The sequence below is a fragment of the Anas acuta genome, chromosome 10, assembly GCF_963932015.1.
Source record: "Anas acuta chromosome 10, bAnaAcu1.1, whole genome shotgun sequence".
NCBI classification, from domain to species: domain Eukaryota; kingdom Metazoa; phylum Chordata; class Aves; order Anseriformes; family Anatidae; genus Anas; species Anas acuta.
The window spans coordinates 19137814-19160699 of record NC_088988.1 but is presented as its reverse complement, the minus strand read 5'-3'; the positions used below and the strand labels follow the sequence as shown (position 1 = coordinate 19160699).

Below are 22886 nucleotides of genomic sequence, written 5' to 3'. Positions count from 1 at the left end.
AACTTAGCGATATGTTAGTGTTAGATCAGAAGTTGGACTCAATGATCTTGAGGTCTCTTCTGACCTAGACAATTCTGTGATTCTGATTCTGTAATTTAGAGTGGTAAGCCTCCCTGTCATGGTTTTCTGATCTAAAGCTAGTTATGCTTTAAAAAGTTGAAATCACATTTCCAGGATGTCTTTTATAAAGTGCTGCATATACTGTAAGCTTACAAAAATCAACCTTATCCACCCTGTGTCCTTATTCTCTCTCTCTCTCTTTTCTTTTTTTTGTTTGTTTGTTTGTTTGTTTTTCCCTGAACATAACTGTTTCATGTAACTGCAGGAAAATAATTCTTTGAATCTGAATTTAATTAAATAGCACCTTCCAAATCTTCCAAAAGCACTATAGGAACCAGCAAGGCTACAGCAACAGCAGAAGCAATTTTTTTTCTCATTTCAGAAGCATGACAGAACAACGCCACAGTTGTAAAACCTAAACCATTAAACTGATATTTATATTTATGCATTTGAAGATTCTGGACATAATGAATGTTTTGTTCCTTAAAGCCTCTGATAACATAACTACATGTTTTATACAGAGGTTAAGAGTATTATAAGGTTTTCTTTTAACACAGCAGTGTATAAGGATATAACTATGCAGAAATTAAAAAGCACATTTCATATGAACATGAATCAACTTTCTTATGTTTACTGATTCAGGCTATTTCCAGTCAGTTAGTGACTTACAGAAATTAAAAGAGCTAAGAGTCCAGATATGGCCTGATTACGGTTAGGCTCCTGTTGTGTTGTAAAACAAAACCATAAATCCCTATCCTGAAAGCACCTCTTAAATACATTCATGAGATAACTACTTTATCTAACAGGATTTACTCACGCTTTCAGGAGAGGGCTTCCTATCCCCTTGTCTAATAGTTACTGTTGCAGAACGGTAACCACGTTCTGGAAAGGCAACTGAACGGCAGAGCTCATCCTCTCACGTGAGAGTAGACAATGTGGCTCCCTCAAGTCTCTTGAAGAACAAACACCACCATTTCAGACTTGCAAAGTTTGTTACTTATTATACATGCATCAGATAAAATAAATAAATAAATAACAGTTTTCTGAGAAACCTGTGAAATTGTCTTACCTGCTTCTCCAGCCATTTAAGTCGCATAAGGGACAGGAAGAAGCATAGCTTCATCCTCAAAAGCGGCATGTTCTCCCCTCTCTTTTTGCTGATTTTGACTGAATAGTCTGCTCCACCTCAAGGACAACTACCACTTCTTGCATAATCCAGAATGGATGGTCTTCCTTCCTCCTAAACAGAGAAAACCAAAAGTTTTGGCTTGCTACTTCGGTATTGCCCTGGTTTCAGTGAAGATAGAGTTAATTTTCCTCCTAATAGCTGGTAGGGTGCTATGTTTTGGATTCGGATGAGAAGAGTGCTGATAACATGCTGATGTTTTAATTGTTGCAGAGCAGTGCTTACACCAAGCCAAGGACTTTTCAGCTTTTCTCTCTGTCCTGCCAGTGGGCAGGCTGGGGGTGCAGCAGGAGCCGGGAGGGGACAGACCCAGGACAGCTGGCCCCAACTGGCCAAAGGGGTATTCCATACCATCTGGGGTCATGCTGAACAATATATAGGGGTGGCTAGATGGGGTGGGGGACTGGCTACTTGGGGATAGGCTGGGCATCGGTCAGCAGGTGGTGAGCAATTGTATTGTGCATCACTTCTTTCATACACATGATTATTAGTAGCACTATTATTATTATTATTATTTTCCCGTTTCTCTCCCCCATCCCAGAGACGGAGGGGGTAGGATGAGCGAACGGCTGTGTGGTGTTTAGCTGCTGACTGGGTTAAACCATGACAGGATAAAAGGTTATGGACTATGCTCATCATGCTGTGTTAGCTACCAGTGCAAATCATCCAACGCAGAGTTAAGATGGGGAAAAGATAAGACACTGGTCCTTCTCAGGAACATCCCCCCAAGTTTACAGTTAGCAACTCCAAAAAGGGACACATAGCAAAATTATGATTAGTGCAAGGCATACATAAAAAATTACATGAGCATACATTGCAGGTTTTCTTCAAAAAATAGCATTCTAAAAATATTCATTGGATCTGCACACCCATTGTCAACCTAAGCTAAATCTGTATATAGCTTTCTAAGTGAGGCAGCATCAGTTTCAAGCCCCCATAATCATCCAATTCACCTACATTCACAGAAGAGCATTAATCCCTAGTTCTAACTTAGAGGCCACAAACTATTTCCACATAAGTCAGAACTGCCAAACACCACAAAAAATGACTGAACCAGGAAGCACTAAATAAGTAATCTGAGGCAACACGTTTCATCTCTTGTGAAACCAAGAATTCATTTGTGAAACCTCTGGCATAACTTTTCTTGGGGGTGACATGGGTCCTGCTAGTTCTGCTCTGTACACACAGACTGGATTTTGAATTTATTGCAGTATCTGGTTTCAAATTAGGAGGACTGTGAAATGTTCTACAGGAAGTCTCACAGATCATCAGTAAAAAATACAATACAATAAAATAATAAAAAAGTTTTTTCCTGCAAACCAATTACTTTTAGTCAGCCTATTACTGACAGTCTTCAGTCTCAATTCTGTTCTCAGGATATTAAAATTAAACTAAAACTGCCACAGTCTTCTCAGAACACTAAATTGGCTCTCAGTATATCTACAGTAGGAAAACTAGATCTGATTACAGCCCATTACAGCGCCAATTTAACCTGGTTCCCACGGTGAACACAGAAGTTGTGACATGAGCTATCATGTGTGCCAGCAACCAGCAATGCCCCTCAGGGTGCTGGTCACTAATTCAAGCCAGAGGCACACCATTCCAGTGAGCTCCTGCTTTATCCTGCCCCATTTATTATTATTGTTGTTGTTGTTGTTTATTTTTATTTTATTTTATTACTTTAAGCAGAATGAAGAAAATGAAGAAAACAATACTAGATTTCTTAAGAAATCACCTGGCAGCAAGAGTTAGGAATCCATCACTATTCAGCCAGCCAGCCACATAGCACGCAACTTCTAACAATACTGACAAAGTACACGTAAAGAAACAAATACACATAAAAAAGCAGGGAGAAGTAAACAGATTTGATTCTTAAGTCACAATGTCACAAATTCATTCCTCCTTCTGCCCTCAGAGTGCAGAATTAAATGATTTTAGTTACCTAACTAAACAAAAGAGAAACAAAGCGGTTGCAAACATCCCACTCACACAGCTTCTTGACAGTGCCACAAAGAGCTTTTCCATCCCACCTGTGTTTTAAAGAATTTAGCCCCCTATTTTCACAGTTCTCTCATATTTTTACCTAATGTTTATTTCTAGTAAATATTGGACTCTGCCCTTCCTCTCCCTCTCCTCTCTCTCCCCTTTCTTTTTCTTACTGCAAACATCCAAGCGATGTATGAAATTTCTCACTCACTAAAAATACTTTTTTTTTAAAAAAAAAAAAAAGATTGACTTTTTCTTAGTAAGGTTTTTAATAAAAGCATTACAGAAATTGCAACAAAATATTTACAATAATGACATTAATGCAAAAAAAAAAAAAAAATCAGCCATTAAGATTTTAAAACAACTTCAAAATTCTATTTTTATAGAAAGCAAATTTGTTTTCTACCTCATATCACCAACGATCAGCATCTGCCTACTACATACAAAATAAAAGCTCAATTATCTGTGATCCTTCTCTTGCTTTTGGTTCATTTTTTCTCATTTTATAATGTTTACTGTAGAACCTAATGCTGCTTATTATTGCTGGTAGTCTAAGCCTGAGCAGCATTCCTTTGCCTTCATATGAGACATAAAAGATATCACATCATAATTACAAGCATGTTTGTATCAAAACAAAATGTTGGGAGGAAGTAAGGAGGTGAAGGTATAATCTACTTTGCTTAGGAAGAGAAACAGTTCAAATGGCTTAGATGCTCTTTGCCTTTTGTGACCCAAAGGCTCATCAGATTTCCAGGACCTCTCTTCCTTAAGGGTTGACCTTAATTCCTAATGCCTACTCCCCACTTAGAACCATCCTATTTCCTTGATTTTTGACCCTCAAATGACTTCTACCACAACCAATTACTTTTTTTTTTTTTTTTCCATGAAGAGATGAAAACTTTGATGGAAAAAACAGCAGGACTGTATGAACTCTTACAAAATAAAAAGCTAGTGTTGCATGCTGTAGATGTACCCAGTGGGGAAAGAAGAAAAAAAAAAAAAGTGAAAGCAAATATTCTATGACACAGGGCTTTTCTGATCAAAAAGCTTTCTAATATTATCTCTAGGGGATTGGACCGATTTAAAAATTTAATTCATCTTTTGACTGCCCATTTAATATTTTTGAAAGAAACTTGTAGTCTACCAGCCTTCTTATTGCTATAATTACATTCATACTCACACCCAAAAAGCCTACAAATAAATCTAGTAGAAAACTTTATTCTAGTAGAATAAAAACTACTTCTTTATTTTGTTGTATCTACTTTTTTTTTTTTATCATTTCAAGTAATTTAAGTAAATGTATATTATTCAATTTTGAGAACACTCTATTTAACATTACTACTCTGGGGAACAAAGGATGATGAACAAGGTTTTATTTCAGACATCTGATGGAAAATTTCAACATGAAGTCCCCCTGGAGAGTTCCACGTGAAAAAAAAAATATTCTAGATTAAGGTAGGGGACACATTATTTCTGGATTTGTACAGAGTTTAAGAAAAGAAAACATAACAAACAAGCATAACAAAAGAAACTATAACAGAAAATCACATTCATTCTTTTGTTTACATTTTAATGAAAAAATAGTAGAGTTCTGTGTAGATCTGGTGACTCCAGCAGGTAAGTTTTAAGTGTAGTGTTGTTAGGTTTTTGTTTGTTTGTTTTTGTTTGTTTTGTTTTTGTTATTTGTTTTCATTTTTGTGGTGGTGGTAATCTTTTTGTTTCATTTTGTTCTGTTTTGTTGTTTGGTGGGTGTTTTCTGTTGCTTTGGAGGTTGTTTGAACAGGTGGGTTTTCTTGTTTAGAATGATCCAATTCATTTAAATAAGATACCACTGAGCAAAATAGTCTGTTCCAGACTTTATCCCAGCTTCTTCAATGATGATCACTACTTTATTCCACCTGAGTTTTAAAAGGAGAAAAACAATACTAGTGTTTATCTAAAAAAAAAAATAATTAAAAAAAATAAACAAACAAACAGACCTGTCAACATTTCAGTGAAGCAACATAATTTCCTGCTTTGTGATACCAGAAATAAAAACATTACCATTATTTGGTAACTAATAAACTAAACACACCTCCAAACTGAGCAGAAGATAACACCATCAGCTGCAGTTTGAGACTATGCCAGGAAAAAAATATACTCCTAAATTTATACAGAGCTTGCTCCAAATCTGTAATCCAGCTGTGAAACACACCACGTAATCTTTCTTAGTTATAAATTATTAAATAATAATTAAATGTAAATTGCTGCAAGTATAATTGGACCATTAATTTGTAGTTTCTTTTCCTGTAGTTATTCAGCTTCAGCTTTAGTGGAGGTCTCTGAACAGTTTCCTACTACCTTATAATGACGTTTGTTAAATGCTTCTCTGCATCCAACAGATTGCTCTGCTTCAATATACTGTACTGCAAGAGGAGGAACTAACTAGAGAATCATCACCATGGACTAATTATTTATGGTTGAAAACGTCAAAGATCCTCATAACGTGCTGAAGCATAAAATTTGCCCTGCTTTTAACTTGTTATAGTCTAATGAGATTTCAAGTTATAACAGCACATCTCAGTGCTTTCTCTGATCCTGTTTTAATCAGATTTCTTTTTTTTTTTGATAGGCTTCAGAGAGAAAATATTGTCTGTTGTAAACATCACCTTAAAAATAATCTCTAGCTGTTAATGACCCACAAAAATGGCTTATGATTATTGTGCAGCTTCCACAACCAGAAATTATTCAATGGATGCTATCTGCTAAGCTCTGCTATGTGCTCAATAGACCTGGAAGAGTCCTTTTTCCAGCAAGTCCAACATTTCCTTCTTAAACAGCGTTTTGCTTCTGTCTTACAAGATGATAATAAAAAACTAATTTTAGTAGATTTATATCAATAAGCCCACAACCAAGCACATATCACAGGACAATGCCATTTAAAAATAAATAAGGAATAAATAATATTTATCTCAGCTATCAGCTGCCTACTGAATAATACAGAACTACATGTGTTCTACTAGCCAGACTCCAGCAATTTATAAGAAATGGTTTTCTACTTCCCTCTATTGCTTTTACAGTAACAACAAGATTAACACATTCCTATGAACTTTCAGAAGTACAGGAGATTACCAGCCTGTTTCAGGGGCCATCCCTACTATTAATATGTGACAAGTTAAAAGGTCTTAATTGTAAAAGCAACACTAAAGCAATTAAGCAAACTGAGAGATTATGAAGAGTCCCAGCTGTGGCAGCATGTGTCTTGCTCTAAGATAACAAATATTTTCTATTGAAAGTGAGATTAATCCTGTAAGGCATATCAGAAATCTTGCCCTGACAGAATTCTCCCCTCTTATTAAAATGAATTCTGGTTTTGGCAGTGACTGTAGAAATAACGTGCCCTGCATTGCTAGTTGTGTACAGTCACTTGAACTGTCACCCAGTGAGACTCAATAACAGTAAGAACGAGTTACAGGACTAAAATCATCTTTGGCCTCAGGCATTATGCCAGGTATTGCAATAAGCAAAACCAGACAAAAATATTCAGATTTTATTCCCTGGAATTGTTTTTCTATGTATAATGTAACCTCCACACACATTTTATTTATTTATTTATTGTTACCAAATCAGCTTATCACTTGCATAGACAGAACCTGATTTTCACCCACTTACCTTCAGGACTGTACATACAATTCTGACTACATATAGCTAGATGTACTAATTATCACTGTGAGCTAACTGTACATGTAGTGGATGACAGATTCACATGCCAGACCTGACAGCTTCACCTGTATCTCCACAGGTTAACACCCATGTTAGAGTATTCCTATGCACACTAAGATGCTGGTGCAATGCATGCACCTTTGGTGGTGTATTAGCATCACAAGCAGATTAAAAGCATGTAAAATTATACACACTATTGAATACTTACTGAAAACCCAGTTGTAACTAAACATTTGAATCATCTTTAAGAATAGGAGCTTTTTTTCTGCTTTTGGAAATCTGACACATTAGGAGGAAGAGTTTGGGGATGTGTGATATGTATTTTGCCAAGCTAGGAGACAACTTTCACTACTAGTTTTCTAGGCATTTCAACTTGAAATCTACTGTATTAGAATATAAGTTAAAAAATGTTTCTCTAATTTATACACAACAGTCTTGTACTATGATCTTTAACACACCTTTTGATGATTAGTAGATTCAATAGGCCCTTGCAAAACAAGCTTCTCAGCTGCAAAGCTGGACTACCTTGAGCAATCCCACAGCAGGTGTTTCCATAATTGCTTGTAGTACCCCTGCTATGGTTGAGTTGAAAGTCCAGATAGTAACCAGCCTTTTACAGCAAAATATGAGTCTACAGAACAAACCGCTGCATCACTGTCTAATGAAAATCCACTGCATTGAGACTACTGAAACGGCCAGCCAGGCTTTCAAAATACTAATAGAGAAAATATCATTAGAATGTAGCATTAAAGTGGCAAGTCTTGTGTTCTTCCAGGAAACACTCTTAATAAAATGAAGTTGAATTTCCCTCTAAACAAAACAAAAAATCATACTAAGTCTGTAATCATTATAATACATTATACAATTATATTAAACAACTTACACCTATTATTTACACAAGAAATAGTAAGAACAAAAATGGGCCACCACATAACAAATTCTGCTCAGTCTTCTCTGCCTCCTTAGTTATTTTTCTTGAATAAGTATTTAAGTTTAATATTAAAATACAGACAATACACAATACAGTAGATAAAAAATAAATAAATAAATTTTAAAAAGGAAAGTTTTCCTCAAGATATCATTACATTAAATTACCACAGGTGTTTATTTGGCTTCTACCTGCTCCATTTCTTTCAGTAGCCACAATTAACACAGAACATGAGATATTTTTATGCTTTTTCTGTCATTAGCAGATGCAGCCTGAAAAAAGGCACATCCCTGTCCCATCAGATCATGAGTCATAAGCATAAACCTGAACATCCATGTACTTTGCTTTCTTTCAAGTGCCACTAATACCTGAGGATATCTAAACCACAATTTCTCAATCTTTCCATTTCCCACGTTTCCCTTTTTAATACAAGTGTTATCACTAAAGATCCAAAATGCTGACACCCAACAGCAAAGAGCTCTGTACCGAATGGCCAGCAGATCAGCATTTTGAATGTATTACCTTTGGAAGTTCAAGCTTGCAAACAAGCTTGACTTAGTGAGCTGGAATTGATTTATCATACCTTATATACAACATTTTAAGAAGCTCTTCTGGGCTAATTACATACTCAGTTGATCCCCAGGTGAATTATAAAGTACCTGACTAATTTTCTTTCTCTTCTGAACTGACAGATGGAGTACAGAAAACTTATCTACACCCCATAATGCAAATTTTTCCCATTATTGAATAAAGCTTACAGTTAGAATAAAGTATCACAGAATCACAGAATCGTCTAGGTTGGAAGAGACCTCCAAGATCACCTAGTCCAACCTCTGACCTAACACTAACAAGTCCTCCACTAAACCATATCACTGAGCTCTACATCCAAACATCCTTCTAAAGACCTCCAGGGATGGTGACTCAACCACTTCCCTGGGCAGTCCATTCCAATGCCTAACAAACCTTTCAGTAAAGAAGTTTTTCCTAATATCCAACCTTTGTTTACACAATAGTGCAAAGTATTACCTCAATACTTTGCAACAAACATACATTTATCTTTCATTGTACAGTTCAGAAGCTATTACCTTTACATATACATATGCCAACTAGAGCTGGTGTAACATTACCATAGTATCTGTAGACCTTGTGTTTTTGCAAGAACTGGTGAAGAGGAGTTAATGTCGGCTTCCTTTGTTTTTCTCACAACCAAAAACATCCCCAGGGTGACCTTGGTGTTCTTTGTTTTTTAAATTTCATAATGAATGCAAAAAGCAATCAGAAAAAGATGTCCAGTGATACAATTCTTTAGAGAGTGCTTCAAATACATTTGTCCCTTATAAGAACCAAAGGAACAAAAAATTATTAATTTAGGCAATTAAGAGTACTTTGAAAGCAATATCCAGTACATTAAAAAAACTGTCCCTGGAGTGCTGCCTACAATCTATGAGAAGTTAATTTTTAGAGCACTTCAAATGAAGAAAGGTCATTTCCTAGATGTGCTCTACACATTACAATTTTTAATTGGTAACTTAAATGAGAAGTTACTTTTGTAAATATGGAATGAATGGTTAAGTGAATTGGAAATAAAATTAAATAACTGTATTACATTTATCATGTTGTTTTAAATGAAAATACACATACCAACATTTTACATCTCTTCCTCCTGTGTATCAGATAGGAACATATGGTTTTCTTCTTGAACACTACACTGTTACAGCCAAAAAAAATTTTTTTTGAAGAATTCTCTAAAGTTATAGCAGAAAAAGATATACAGAGGACAAAAGAGTTAACATTAAATCTAGATAGTTCCTAGGATCAACTTCTATGAATGAACACTAAATAAAGCCCATACAGACTGTAACCTCAGTTCTTCAGGAAAAGGGGAGTGACTTACAGCGCAACATAGACTCTGCCATACAACCCTGCCACTTAATGTTCAGGAAGAGAAAGTGGCCCCCCAAAGCATACAATAATTGGATTCTCTTGGCTCACCTACAAGTTACCAGTCACAATTTTGTGAAGTGCAGGAACAGATTACCTAAGTGAAATTTTACTCTTTACTGATAGCATCAATTCTATTATTGTATACATTTCATAATTGCAAGTGGAAATACATTAAATTATGGATAATTCTCTAAAATTATATCAGGAAGTAAAGAGTCTGAGACAGACAGACATAGTAAATTTCCCTCACAGCAAAGTCAGAGAAAGGACAATACAGTCACCGAGGCAGAAGGCTCGTTTCAGTCCCCTCTGCAATAGACTTTCTATACGACTATAAACAGTGCACATCACGTATAAGTTCCTCCATGTCTCATTTATTAAAACAGAAAAATATTTCCACATGGTGCCAAAAGTACATGTTATTGCTAGACAGAAAATTCATTGAGCTTCTGAAGTTATCACAAATTACGACAAAGTTTGTCATCACAGAAGTTAGCAGTTTGTGGGGGATATTTCTCTTTGGTAAATGTAATGTTAAATACACTTGCTTAACGCTCATGAAAGATAGTTTCCTAGAGTAATGCTATAAAGTAATATTCTCTGATTTTTATACAAATATTAAAAAGGTAACAAAATGTGATGAGGAGGTTTCATTAATGTTCATTACAATACAGAAATGAAATACTAGCATAGCATATGAATAACGAAGCTAGAATAGATAAAAGCATGGGTTTTGTATTTGTTATTATTCTGTATGTCTTCAGAAATGCTTGATAAAATATTCCCCATTTGATTCTTCAGTCATTAAGATTGAATCATTAATTACCATAAAGCAGGAAAAAAAAAATCCACAGAAAAGCCTACAGCTCAGAAAACTAACATACTCTAACTAAAATCTTTCCACAACATTAAAAATCATCATCAGGTTGGAATAAAGGTTTGTTTCAATCAAAGGATACAGGTACACACAGTCATACAAATTACTACATTGTGTCTAGTTCTGTCTGACTGGAAGACAGTGATAAATTTCAATTTGATAAAACAAAAAGCATGGGCCTACATTTCACAATACAAAATGTGTGTGCAAATACACAGGGAAGTAATGGTCCTATGTTCATTCCCTCTCTTCTGCCTCTACTGGGTAATTCTCAACTGACAATGAAAAAGTTTGTGTGCAAGTTAGAAATTTCTTCTTCTCACACTGGAAAAGATACCAACCATGGCTTAAAAGATGACTAGATACTTAACGAAAGTATGTAAAGAATTTTAAAGAAATAAAGGAAGAATTTAAATTGTGACAAAGATAAACAAGGTAGATAATGAAATGAAGCAGAAAAGCAGATCTGTAGGGGATGAAAGCAATTAAAAACATGGGCTGACAGGGCAGAACAGAACTAAAATAATATGTCTCAAGGTAGCAGGAAAAGCACAGATCTGCAAATACAGTATGCTATAATTGACGAAAGAATCAAACTAAGGAGTCTTAAGAATAAAACCTTCTTCAGCCACCCAAATGATCACCGAACTCAACCTGCTGGCAGTGCTATTTGCAATGTAGCCCAGAATGTTGTTACCCAACCCACCCCCATCCCTTTCTTTTTTCTTTTTTCTTGTAAAGGTGTATTGGTGCTTCATGTTCAGCTTTTTGTCAGCCAGGACTTTCAGGTGTTTTTCTGCAGAGATTCTTTTCAGCCAATCAGCCCTCAGGCTGGACCAATAAAGAGTTATTCCTCCCCAGCCACAGGACTTTGCATTTCCCTCCATTGAACTTCACACAGTTTGTGTCAGCAGTACTCTTCCACAGTCTAAGTTAGTCATAATGCTGTAATAAAACTGAATACATTTATATCTAGCAACCCCACCAAAGACTGTGGTAAACCCAGCGTAACTCCACTGTGAAGTAGATTAGTTAATTTTTATTTTTATTTTTTTAAACCACAGAGACCTCAGCAGAGCGCCTCAGAAAGAGAATGGGCTTTTTGTCAATGACAAGAATGTGAGGAAAATGTTTTTGGACTCCTCAAATAACTTTGTTATTGAAATTTCTTGGTTAGTCACCACATCCCTCTTCCGTCTTTTGGTTGTGCCTGAGACCTGATCTCTGGACTTGACCCAGAGGTGAATTGATGCCAGTAAACAGCTTGGGCTGAAAGTCAGAGTTTGCATAACCTGAGGTTTTTCTCCTTTCTTTTCTTACATGGCTTACGCGATTATGCACTAAGTGTGCCTCACTTGTCTTTGTTTTAGAAATAAACCATTTTACTAGCCTTTGTCAGGCGTGATTAGAAGTATTCCTTATCTCAAGCAACAAAGGTTGAGTCAAATAATTCTTCTGTTTCATTTGGGCATTGCTAACTGCTTTAGCTCTTAGACCACTGCCTACAAAGCATGTCATGTTTGTGTATCTTTCTGAGATAAGCCATTTCATTGACTGTGTATCATTTAAAACTAAACAAACACCTTCTGTCTTTTTCCTGGCTCTACCTCAGCTTGTTAAATACTACAGCATATGTCATCTGTTTCCCTAAACAACCTACATGAGCACAGCACTATGGGATTAGTAATTTAAGAAAATGAAGAGCAAGCAGCAGTTGGCACACATATGCAGTCACATTTGATTTGCTTTAAATAGCCATTTTAATACAATCTCTTCCACCCAATAAACATGTCTATAAATAATGTTAAAAAATAACCTTGTTCCTGTAGGCACCAGCTTCTTAAATACCGCAATACATGAGGCATTAGGAGAAACAAATGAACAGAAGCCTCAAAGCTGTCCTACAGATATGGTAGAAGAAACCTCTTCTTTGGAGCACCTGTTGGAATTGTTCTTTAATAAAGCTAAATCCATTTTGTGAAAGTGTTTACCAGAAACAAAAATGAGTTTGTTAACCTAAAAGAAAGGTCATTATTCCAAGCGTTGTTCAAACCTTCCTTCTTTAACCTAGCGCAGACAGTGTTGCCTATATTACCACTAGATAACTGGTTGCAAGTATGTTTATTTATCAAGGGCAGAATCAGATATCTCACAAAATACTCTCAACTCCTTCTGCATTTGCAGAAAAATGTAGCAAGGTTTAGAAAATAACCTATTTAATGCACGAGCAAAAAATATTTCCATTTCTGCGATGAAGAAAATTAACTATAGTACATGTGGGGCCTTAAACTTTCACTATGTAGGCCTACACGTGTAAATACAGACATACAAAAAGTTGAGTATCATTCAGTTGCAGATGAGTTTATGTATATGTTCAAATTATAATACTCTTCGTTCAGTTTAATTTCACAGAAGTCAATGGCCTGGCCTCCTAGTTATACTGAATTACATCTGGAATTGCATTCAAATTGGACATTGCTGTTTGCTTGTTTTTCCAGTAGTAAAACAAATTCAAACACAGCCTCTGTATCACAGGAAGCACTGTGAAATCTGAATACACTAAATACATTTGGTTCAGGCAAAAATGAAATAAACCTAGAAACTTGGTAGAGATTCCCTCTCCTCTACAGCTCGCTTTGTCATGCAGGGCTGTCAGCAGAGATTCTCCTGAAGATCAAGCCCAAGGAGAGGAACCTCCCTCACCTCATGGAGTTATCCTAACAATTATCTGTGGGGCTTTGCTGTGGACTGGATCAGGAAACAGAATCAACTTAAATAAATTCCTGCTCAATAAGGTGGTTTACACATGTTCTTTTCCCTGTTGTGGTTCACAATACAGTCCACATGGTACGGGAGCCACGAAGCTCCTTTGTTGATGCTGATAGTCCCACATAACTGCCCCATATTTTCACCGGACACAGAATGGAAAATATTGGCACAGATGGTGAAAGGGGAATAAACTGTAACATGTTGCTTACAGTACTCTCTGTGGCTGGCAGCAGGGGAACAGGGAAGTATAGTTCTAGTCCCCATTCCAATTAACTGAAATATGCTAAAACAGAACAGTATCAAGTAAATTAGAAAGATGGAAAAGAAAAAAAAAGAAAAAGAAAAAACAAACAAACAAACAACAGCAGCATATGCAAGAAGTAAGCAGCTAAGGGAGAACTTGCAGGAGACAGGACACTCCACATCATCTCTGCTTTGACTGAGAGCTGAACTAGGTATTTGAACCTGGATTTTCATAACTAATTAGAGCACAAGCACTGGCGAAGAAAGCTTCAGCATTTTATGCTACCTTATTTTACAAATAACTTTGAAATTTTTCAAGGTCTAAGCCAAAACTTCCAATGTCCTTCTTTAAAAACAAACACACACAGATATAAAAACCACTAAAACTAATAAAATCTAAATATTTTTCTTTGAGGCAAAAAAGAACTCCATGCAAGTTGAAGCTAAAAATCATCTTTATCACCACTTGCAAAACAAAATGTGAAATGAACAGAAATGAATTTATTTAAGTGTAAAATAGTTTTTTGGGTAGAGGTTGTTTCCCCACCCCCCCCAGTTACTCAAATGAAACACAAAGCTGTGCTCCTTCTAAAGCTTATTAGGAGAAATTTTCCTAAATAAATACAGGTCAAAAATAATACGGATACCTACTGATTAAACATTTCTAGATATTTTTTCTGTGTGTAATGAAAAAAACATGTTTGCAATATTCCATATTAGTTATGTTGATCCCGTGAATTCCTGTAATCTTCCTAATTGGAAGGGAAGCCCTTCAAGAGATTTCAAATTTTTTCTGACCCAATTGCACAGATTGTCGAGAACGCATCAGTGATACAGTTAATGCCCCAGCTTTCCCAGGAGCAGCCAGCCAAGCAGAAGGTAGAGGACAAAGTCCTTCCAAAAACATTTTGGAGATGAAGACTAAAAAACTTCAAGGCATATTAAAAAACAACAGAGTGAAATATTCATAATCAAAATATACACTGCTTTTTGAGGGTCTTCCCAAATACACACACAGGAGTCCATATTTAAGTACCTGCATTTTTACACTAGTCACATTCAGTTGGTCTGATCATCAGCAAAGCTCTGGTTGCCTACACAGTGGCTGTTATCTGTCCCACCAACATATCAAGTCTGCATTTCTATTTGTCCCTGGTAAGAAAGTATTACAATAGCTAGCCATTTAAAAATCACGGGTCAAGAGTTCATTCATTTTTCCCAGTATAAAATATTTTCAGATGCACAGCCAGTTATAAAAATACCTACTTGCAAAAGGGATGTGTTTGACACATCTGCTTTTTCACTCTCTCATGTGCTCCATTTCCTGTAATGGCGTAAGTTTGATCACAGTTTTGTGGGTCTGAACAGAGATTTTGCCTAACAACTAAATAAAATGTGAATGTATAAGCAAAGTTAGGGCTAAGGATAGCTTAAAACCAAAGTGATTTAATACAAGCAAAAAGGAAAATCAGAACACTTCTTTACAGTATACCTCTGAAGCCAGTGAAGCACAGAACTTAATAACAACAAACTGGAATATATTTTTTCTGCAAAATAAAGAAGTAATTCTTCCTCTTCCCCAATAAAAAAATAAACTGAAAAATAATCTGGACTCAAGCACTTGGGTAATTGAAAATGCAGAGCACAACTCTCCCAGGATGACAAAAAAACTATGTCACAACCTCCTATTTTTCCTTTAAAATTACAGTAATGCACTGGAGATTTCTGCCACTTATTTTTCTCAAAAACTAACTTTACTGCATGATAGGGAGGTAGATAAAATATTTAATATTAATGAAGGAACAACTTCCTTGCTTTTTAAGTCTTTACTGATAGGAAGTAGAGGAAGTGTACTAACTCCTGGCAACTTACAAAGACAAAAACAGGCTTTTCTCAAGTCATAAATATAACATAGCTAAGCAGCTTTAGTTAGAGACCTTTACATTTTCAGCATTTGCTTGTCTATGGCTTAAAATACTGTCATTCTCTCCCAGTTCTTACAAACATTAGGAAAGGAAATGTTTTCATTTTCATTCAGTTTATAGATGAACATGAAACAATTGAGTGGTTTAATGCTTTTTGGGGTCTTCCGTCAAGACTCTATCACTCTCTTAGCAACTGATGGGGAAATCTTAATCTGAAATCTGATCCTGAAGCCAGATCAAGAACAACATCTGTTCAAGTCTATATTTCAGGTAATGCATTGAAAACAACCACAATATTCCCAGAGTAGCAAGCCTTGTCTTTGTAGGTTCTAAGAACTACAACTAAAGTGAACACAGAGGTGGACCAGGAGTGCTTGCCGCAAACAGTCCTTGAATCTCTCTCCGCTGCCTCCCAGAACCTCTGTACCAAACAGAACAGAAATCAGTCCTTAGCTTCTTTAGGATACAAAAAGGGTTCATTCTATGGACTCTGCAGATAACTTCAAAAACTCTTCATCCAAAGCTCAGGCTTCATTTTTGATTACTTTGGAGTTTTCCTGCGTAGGATGAATAACATGAAGGACAGAAGCATTTTTCCTTTCTGCACATGCACTCCTCCCACTATATTTTATAGGTTTTATTTTCATTTTTGGTACAGGTAAAAAGAGGATATCATAAAGAGATACTCCCTGTAAGGTCACCTAAATTATGTTAATTTGTCTTATATATAATTTTATGTGAACAGAAACACTCAGCTAGACCTAATATGATACATTTTTTTGAAGTCTGAAAATAAGTTAGGAAAGTGACTTGGCAGGATTCAGCCACTATAAAATTCAGGTGTGAATTAATTTACCATAAACTGAAAATGCCACTAGGCAGATCCTTCCAAGTTTTCACAGCACTGTGCAAGTTACCTTCCTTGAAGTATATTAATTTTATCTTCTTTTAGAATAAGATATGAAAAGAGCTTCATTTCGCATAAAATGCTTTCAACCCAACAAAAACTTGGATACACTTCTCTTCAGTATCTAATCTTTTCTCAGCACTCGTCTGCTGATGTAAAATAATAGAGTCACTAAAACATGTAACACTGTATGGACTAATAAGAATACCCGAATATCTTCTACATTTGCTTCTGCTACAAATAATAATAATAATAATAAAGATGTATTCTATTATTACAAAAGGAATATTATATCTTCTCTTTTCCAATATATTACCAGTTAAGAAAAGACCAATACTGAAAGGCAAAGTTTAAAGCTAGTATCTACCATCTGTTTCTCTTTGCATTCTCAAAGGAAACAATTCTTTAAAGAAACTCAAACAGGGCACAAAAAGCCAGGAAAAATCAGTACTCTTAAAATACAGAGTTAAACTTTGCCTCAAGTATTTCATAGAATAGTTGCTGTTATATCAGATCAGGCAATGCTCATGTAGCTATGCAGAGGAAAAAAAAAAAAAAAGGTATTTGCCTACATGAATTTTATAGTGCCTGCAATAAATTACTCTTTTGCCTATTAAGAGACTGCCTATGCAAATTTTACAGATAATTCTCAGATTACTTGTTAGAACAATAAAAAGTGCCAAAGAGGTGTCTCATACTGTTTGTGGTTTGCGTCCCCCACAACAGCAATTATAACATATGTATGTATTTCATAACATACGTAATATAACATGTATATTATAACATACATATAACGTATGGAACTGCCTGTCAGTATAACAGTTAAGTTGATAAGTCAATTGGGAGGGGAAGGGTTGAGGGCTAGAAACCTATAAAAAGATTAGATGGTTAGATAATGAGTTATAACTAAACTGATCAAATAGAGGGAAGCATAATGTTGAAGACCAGGTGTTCTTCCCCTCTTGATACTTCCTGGAAAGTAATAATCTACTTGATGTTAATAAATGCTGTTATTCTGTAATTAATGATCACAGGCTTCCATAGAAGCTGGAAAGATTTAGACAACTGATATACCTCTTGCAGACTGGAAAACTAAGGACAGTATTCCATGAAAAGCAAATGCAAAAGGCTGAAGACCACAAGGATGCAACCAGCGAGGGCTTGCTGAAATTTGAGGCTTCTTGGAGATACTGGAAAAACTGGTTGTGTTAAATAACAGAATTTTGAATATTTTACTCTCATTAAAATCTTATAAGTACTTCATCTGTTCTTAGACATATCTAAGCAGCTCACAGATTTCTGGTAATGTCTTTTATAAATACTGTATTTTAAAGGTGTGTATAGGACTAGGGACAAGGCCAACAATATTCAATCATTTGGATGAGTTGCTAGTTATAAGTAATATCTATAAGGGAGGCTGCCAGCCTGCTCATATGGCACTACTGTTTCTGAAGTGAGAAGTACACACTCAGAGGAATACAACCAATCACAAAAGAACACAATAGCTAATTATGCACCTGCAATTTGTGATATGTTGCCTCAACCCCCACTTAGATTTTACAATATATTATCATAGAGTTGAACTCCTGGCTTTCAGTGTGAGCTTGCTTTAAACAACAACAACAACAACAAAAAATGAACAGAGTACACTTCCCTGAAGGAAGTAACTTGTAATCTTTTTGTTAACCCCATTATGTGCAATATCATTTCATCACCCTAATACTCCCTGCAGCTGCAGCAGTCTGGCAAGCACAAGTCACAAGAAAACTCATTTACATATGGCTTCTGGCCTTGTTCACTAGAAAAATTTACTAAGACAAATTACAGTGTCAAAAGAAAGCTCATTAAATTTTTATATCAGATTGCTATGTTACCCTTAGCTCCCTGCGTATTCATCCCTCTTTCTGTCGCTAGTTTTCAGTTCTTAAGGCTCAAATATTTTCAAGGGCAGAAGAGGACCAATTATTAAAAAAAAATAAAAATATTTGCTTACTGGTATAAAATGAAGCATACAACCAGCACTAATTCACATTTACCAAAAATATAGCTCAATTACTATGTCACACTAGACTGCTGAATAGCAAGATATTCCCACATGCATTTAATCTAATGCCAGTATTTCTGCTGAGGCTACAACAGCAATTAAACATACTGAAATTGGGATTAAGCACTTTTTTCTACGATTTGTCTGTCCATTACAGTGATGTTTTATACAAAAAAAAAAAAAAAAAAAAAAAAAAAAAAAAAAAACTCTTGTTCATTTATCTAGTGGTTATACGAATGTTTCAAAAGATTTTAAAATCCTTTGACATCTGGGGAGGTTGTAATAATTATAAGCTTCACCTTGAACAACAGTTGTGTCTGATATTTTCAAGGAACAGTCATTTAAAGAATTGAGGGACATTAAAGTTGCATTCCCATACACCAAGAAACTAAGTGCCAAAAAGGTAGATACACAACTCAAAAAGTTTTTTTCTGCTTAAAAATAAGAATGGCAAATTGAAAAATGCTTATTTGCCACCAAAATCCCAGGTTCAGAATTTATTCTTTTTCATCTGTTCTCTTTTTTTACTGGGTTTAAAACAAAAATGATTTAGAAATAAGTGCTTACAAATTGTGTGCATGGCTAATATTCGATTATACATTTCAAACTTTTAGCTTTAGCTCTTGTTCAAAAAGAACTACATTAAAAATGTGATTTTATTCACCACCACTTTAACACCTTTTAATTTTCTTTTAGGCTTAGCACATCTAAGCATCACTTGATGGAAGGCAGTCATTCCCATCTGGCCCAAGCCAGCACAGCAACAGTCAGGTAGGATCCAAATCAAAGCAATTGCTTCTGAAACTTCACAGCAGGTGGAATCTCTCTTACAAGTGTCATGGGCAGCATATGTTAACCTTGCAATGCCTCCTCCACTACTTTTTTTATTATTATTATTTTTAAGAAAGCTTTCTAGGTTCTTAGAATTTTGCTTAATCAGAATTATACTTTAAATCCAACATCAACTCCTGAACTGCACTTTATCAGCTACCAGTGGTTTAGCTAACTAAGCCAAAGGAACATCACACAGACCCTCTGTTTTTCAGGTGCCTGGCTCACACAAGCTACTACTCACCATCACCTGAGCACAGTCAGCTCAGTAAGCCCTGTAACAAAACCATTGACAAACAAACAAACAAACCCTGCAGAATAAACTATAACAAACAATGCCAGGTGCTCACTAAGAAACACTTCCCCAGTAGAAGGGGAGACAATCTGAGGCATGCACACCCCTTCTTCCTTGCAGGCAGCTGCACATTCCCACCACATCAACTAATGACTGAAAGTTTCATGCATAACAAGACAGAGAAAGACTTTCTTTAGAAGTACTAATAAAATACCTTTCAGGTATTTGGAAATTGAATTGTATTTTAAAAAGAAGCTTTCCAGCAAACACTGTTTTCTGAACAGAAAACTCCCTTCAGAGGAAGCGCAGAGCTAATCCCAACAGGTAGCATCTTGACTGACATTATCTCTTCCTGGGCAGAAAGCAATTTCTGCAAGAACTCTGCAATTTGGAACTTCAAGTTATAACATACATTTGGGGAGTCATTTTTCTAACAGAAATTACAGGAATGTCACTTAAGAGGTTCAATACTGCTATAAGGTTGCTGTTTCTCACTTTTTTTTTTCCTTCACTGTAGCAACCATCTCTGGACACCATCAGAACTGTCACTATTTGCTTTAAGTAACAACACTGGAAGCACAATTTTCATTTTGCAAAATATCATCCTGGGACTTATCGTAATTTAGAGGATTTGTGCTAAGAGGTAAGGAGTGTGGGTGCAAACTACTGGAAAAAAAATGCTGTGCCTCCTACAGATGAAGGTAAAAATGGAAGGTACTGATTTTTTAATTCCTTTCCCCCCCGATACAGAAATCAAAATCCTGCAACTTCAAATCAACTGGCTGCATCAGAAAAGAAACACTTGCCTAAAGGGAACTACCATTCCTAACTTAAAAGTGGAAGCAGTAGACTTCTGATCACATTTTAAAAAGTGGAAGCAGTAGACTTCTGATCACATTTTAAAATTTATGTGAGGTTTGCCATTTATTTTGTAGAACAAGACACATCACTGAAATTTTTCTAAATCTTGTACATGACTCTCTTGGCTCAAACATAATAGATTTCAATAACTCCTGAGGGAGCTTTCACTCTTCTGATGTCAACAAACCAATATTACTCATACACATTTACAGAAACACTCAAAAAATCCTCACTCTCCTTACCAACAGATGCCTACCACAAGAGCTGAGTGGCTTAGGCACCCACCAGCTGCCCCAGCTCATATGCCCATACCCTCTGCACACTCCTATTTTCTGCCTATTCACTAATTTATAAATAGCAAATTACATTCAGCTATTCATTTACTTGACTTACATCAAAGTATTTAATTTACTATGGCCTTTCTGACTGGAATTAAGTCAAGGGCAGAGCAACCCATTTGACATCTTCCTAGCTATTGTTGCACAACAACCTTTAATGCTGGAAATGGCTTGAAATTGAAAACAATTTGAAATTTGTGCAGACCAAAGGCAATGTAGATGAACAAATTTAATGGCAGGTAGTGCTTAAATACCTGAAGTTGTCTTCTAAATTTCCCAACATCAACTACAGAATTGCATTTTTCTGCTGCTAGCAGAGCGAAGCTGCTCTTTTATCCAGAACCTGTCACTCTCCTAAATTAATTAGAGCCAGTTCAGCGATCCATATCCAGGGTACTTTCTACAATCATTGACAATTGATTCCCATCTAATTCACAATGGGACAAGCTCTGGCCTTCAGTATGACCCAATATTCTTTCTTCATCCATGTGTTACGTGACGGCTGAATTCACGTAAGGATTTCTAATCAGAAATCTCTGCCATTGATGTCTCAGCTTTCAACAAGCTAATTATGGTATCTGTGAATAAATAACACTCAGAGGGGATTTTCTAGTCTGTTTTTTGGGGGGGAGGTTATTTGACTTCTTTGTGAAGGCTCCCTTCCAAATTTATAATATTAATGAGGCAAAATTATCTGACACATGGTATGTCACTAAAATAAAGAACATTTACTCTAGACACATAGATTCCATTTACTTTAGTGAAAAGTTCTGCATATTGGATATGCCACAGAAAACTACAGAAGACCAGGAGAAATAAAACTTCAATAGAATGATGGCATCTGCTGACTAAAGTTTGACACAAGCACATCATTCTTCATTATCCCACTTGAGACTTTGGGATTACACTGGTGCAACACGCTACTGAATCAGGCTTTTGTTCATTGGGAATATCATGGGCCTTCTAGTGCCTGTGAAGAGAAGAGCTGGATATTGTTCGTAAATTCAGACATCTACATAAAGTGTGTATTCTACCTACAGATGGTAATTCAGCCTTTAAACGTACTTCTGCATAAGGTACTGTTTAAGTCAACATGGCTCCTGAAGCTTTCAAGGCATGATTAAGAAATAGAATCAGCCTAGTCCAGTTAAACAGTGTGATTAAGTCTAAACTGGCTATTTTTCCCATCTATATCAATTTACCTTTATTTCACAATATACTCCATATTTGTTTCTTTCTCAATATTATTTTAAATCAACAGTGAATGTTTTTTTTAACTGTTTTGGAAACTGTGCATTGAGCTTAGAATGAACCGAACAATTTGAAGTGACTGCAGCAGAAAAACTACATATAGAAATGTCTAGGTTTGGGGCTTTTCTTTTTTTTTTTTTCCCCCTCAATGCAAAGTTGAAGATACTTTTTTCCTTTTTTTCCTTTTTTTTCTTCCCATCGAGCAAAAAAAAAATATATATATATATATAAAATACGTATTATAAAATACATTTTATATATATATAAAATATGTATTTTATATATATATATAGCTTGCCTATTTTTAAGCTTTTCAGCATGGAAAGTTATTTCTTTACAGATTTATTGGCATGAGTAAAAATTTGATTTTGCAGTTTAGTCATAGCCATCACTGTTAACAGAAAATGATCTCTTGGAAAACAGACCTTTGCCACAAATACCATCAATGGCTGTGAATGTGTGTTTGCAATAATAAAGAACAGTATCACCACCTGTGTCTATTCTTTTTTCATATCTTTTATAGGGCTACCTTTACAGCCCCATATAAACATATGTGACAATACAGGAACCCTCTCTGCTCTTCATGGCAAACAGTGTTACTGGGATAGCAAAGCAACAAGAATCAGGATGTACCAGAACATAATGAGAAGCCTCACCTCCAGAATCCTATAGGAGATGCAGCAGAAAGTTGCATCTTAGATAAATGAGGAAAAAATAGATAGATGATGCAAGATAGTTG

At 35.7% G+C, this 22886-nt stretch overlaps 1 long non-coding RNA gene across 13 annotated transcripts in view; it reads right to left on the bottom strand.

The window, feature by feature from the left end:
• The window catches only part of LOC137861858 (uncharacterized), a 535363-nt gene that overhangs the window by 485710 nt on the left and 26767 nt on the right, over nt 1-22886 (bottom strand). For 11 of the 13 annotated variants that reach the window (XR_011099895.1, XR_011099893.1, XR_011099896.1 and 8 more), the window contains exon 2: nt 1130-1300. This is a non-coding gene — a long non-coding RNA (uncharacterized lncRNA). Of the gene's footprint in view, nt 1-877; nt 1013-1129; nt 1301-22886 lie in introns of all 13 variants that reach the window. The other 2 variants (XR_011099892.1, XR_011099897.1) reach the window with 1 other exon arrangement.